The sequence below is a fragment of the Chiloscyllium plagiosum genome, unplaced genomic scaffold (genome assembly GCF_004010195.1).
Source record: "Chiloscyllium plagiosum isolate BGI_BamShark_2017 unplaced genomic scaffold, ASM401019v2 scaf_11957, whole genome shotgun sequence".
NCBI lineage: Eukaryota > Metazoa > Chordata > Chondrichthyes > Orectolobiformes > Hemiscylliidae > Chiloscyllium > Chiloscyllium plagiosum.
This window is the reverse complement of record NW_025214199.1, coordinates 5,935-9,016: the sequence shown is the minus strand read 5'-3', so window position 1 is coordinate 9,016 and position 3,082 is coordinate 5,935. Positions and strand designations below refer to the sequence as shown.

Sequence of the window (3,082 nt, the reverse complement as noted above, 5' to 3'; positions counted from 1 at the left end):
GGGGGGGGGGGGGAGGCGGGATAGGCTGGGGGGGGGGGCGGGGTTCGAGGGGTTTACAAAATCACGAGGGAGCGCGGAGAGGAGGACTAGAGTGAGTCGGTGAGTGAGGGAGTGAGAGCGCGGGGGGAGTGAGTGAGAGAATGAATGAGTGAGAGAGTGAGTGATATCTGGGTTAGCATGGACGTCTGGGGCTGAAGGGCCTGTTTCTGACCTGTACGACTCTAAACGGGGACTGGGTTGATTGAGGGTATCTGGGTTAGCACAGATGGGAGGGGCCGAAGGGCCTGTTTCTGTCCCGTACGTCTCTAAACGGGGACTGGGTTGATTGAGGGTGTCTGGGTTAGCACGGACAGGAGGGACCGAAGGGCCTGTTTCTGTCCTGTACGACTCTAAACAGGGACTGGGTTGATTGAGGGTATCTGGGTTAGCACGGACGGGAGGGGCCGAAGGGCCTGTTCCTGTCCTGTATGACTCTAAACAGGGACTGGGTTGATTGAGGGTATCTGGGTTAGCACGGACGGGAGGGGCCGAAGGGCCTGTTCCTGTCCCGTACGTCTCTAAACGGGGGACTGGGTTGATTGAGGGTATCTGGGTTAGCACAGATAGGAGGGACCGAAGGGCCTGTTTCTGTCCTGTATGACTCTAAACAGGGACTGGGTTGATTGAGGGTATCTGGGTTAGCACGGACGGGAGGGGCCGAAGGGCCTGTTTCTGTCCCGTACGACTCTACACGGGGACTGGCTTGATTGAGGGTATCTGGGTTAGCACGGACGGGAGGGGCTGAAGGGCCTGTTTCTGCCCCGGTACTGCAGCGCGTTTGGAAATTCCCGGAGACGCGTCGGGTCTGAGTGCCCGCTCGTCAAACTCTGAGGAGTGGAACCACGGGAGATCTCACCCACCCACGACAGACTGAGACAGAGAGAGAGAGAGAGACAGACAGAGAGAGAGACAGAGAGAGAGAGACAGAGAGAGAGAGACAGAGAGAGACAGAGAGAGAGAGACGCGCTCAAGCAGCAAGAGCGACAGCCGACCGGGGTCTTTCCCCAGAGACCCGCACTGCGGACGTTACCGAGTGCGGGTCGGTGGAAATGCCGGAGGGCAAACCCTCCCAGCTCGGCGAGCACACCCTCGAACCCGATCCACGGACTGAGCTCCAGGTCGAGTGCAACGCCGCAAAAGACGTCCCGACGAATCGTGCAGTTAGTCATCCGCAACGCAGCGTTACAGTCAATTAACAACGCGCTAAGGGTTTTGCAATAATTGAAAGGCAATAAGTTAGAATGAACCATTATTAATCCTGAATCCAGAATTATTATCGATAAACATCAGACTGAAGGTTATGTAAGTAATTATAAAGTTATGTTAGATCAGTTATAATGGATCATTCAGTTATTAATCCTGAATCCAGAATTATTATCGATAAACATCAGACTGAAGGTTATGTAAGTAATTATAAAGTTATGTTAAATCAGTTACAATGGATCATTCAGTTATTAATCCCAAATCCAGAATTATTATCGATAAACAACACACTAAACGTTACGTAAGTAATTATAAGCAGATGTTAATTCAGTTACAATGAATCGTTCAGTTATTAATCCTGAATCCAGAATTATTATCGATAAACATCAGACTGAAGGTTATGTAAGTAATTATAAAGTTATGTTAAATCAGTTATAATGGATCATTCAGTTATTAATCCTAAATGCAGAATTATTATCGATAAACAACACACTAAAAGTTATGTAAGTAATTATAAAGTTATGATAAATCAGTTATAATGGATCATTCAGTTACTAATCCCAAATCCTGAATTATTATCGATAAACAACACACTAAACGTTATGTAATTCTAAACATATTATTATTGATAAACAACGCACTAAACATTATGTAAGTAATTATAAACTTATGTTAGATCAGTTACAATGGATCATTCAGTTATTCATCCCAAATCCAGAATTATTATCTAAACACAACACACTAAACGTTATGTAAGTAATTCTAAGCAGATGTTAATTCAGTTACAATGAATCATTCAGTTATTCATCCCAAATCCAGAATTATTATCTATAAACAACACACTAAAACTTATTTAAGTAATTATAAAAGACGATAAGTCAGTTAAAATGAATTGTTCAGTTACTAATCCCAAATCCAGAATTATTATCGATAAACTACACACTAAACGTTATGTAAGTAATTATAAACAGTTGTTAACTCAGTTACAATGGATCGTTCAGTTATTAATCCCAAATCCAGAATTATTATCAATATACAACACGCTAAACGTTATGTAATTCTAAACATATTATTATTGATAAACGACGCACTAAACGTTATGTAAGTAATTATAAACAGATGTTAACTCAGTTACAATGGATCATTCAGTTATTAATCCCAAATCCAGAATTATTATCGATAAACTACACACTAAACGTTATGTAAGTAATTATAAAGTTATGTTAATTCAGTTACAATGAATCATTCCGTTACTAACCCAAATCCAGAATTATTATCGATAAACAACACACTAAAACTTATGTAAGTAATTATAAAAAATGATAAGTCAGTTAAAATGAATCATTCAGTTATTAATCCCAAATCCAGAATTATTATCGATAAACTACACACTAAACGTTATGTAAGTAATTATAAAGTTATGTTAGATCAGTTAAAATGGATCATTCAGTTATTAATCCCAAATCCAGAATTATTATCGATATACAACACACTAAACGCTATGTAAGTAATTATAAAGTTATGTTAGATCAGTTATAATGGATCATTCAGTTATTAATCCCAAATCCAGAATTATTATCGATAAACAACATGCTAAAACTTATTTAAGTAATTATAAAAGACGATAAGTCGGTTAAAATGAATCGTTCAGTTATTAATCCCAAATCCAGAATTATTGATTAGATTACAGTGTGGAAACAGGCCCTTCGGCCTAACAAGTCCACACCAACGCGCAACCCACCCCTACCTCTACATTTACCCCTTACCTAACACTACGGGCAATTTAGCATGGCCAATTCACCTGACCTGCACATCTTTGGACTGTGGGAGGAAACCGGAG

The 3,082-nt window shown here is 40.9% G+C and overlaps 1 long non-coding RNA gene across 1 annotated transcript; it reads left to right on the top strand.

Moving 5' to 3' along the window:
- The first annotated feature begins 1,395 nt into the window (after window positions 1-1,395).
- Window positions 1,396-2,271, top strand: LOC122547833. Its single transcript, XR_006311101.1, has 2 exons — window positions 1,396-1,538; window positions 1,640-2,271. It is a non-coding gene; the product is annotated as an uncharacterized LOC122547833 (long non-coding RNA).
- The last annotated feature ends 811 nt before the right edge of the window (window positions 2,272-3,082 follow it).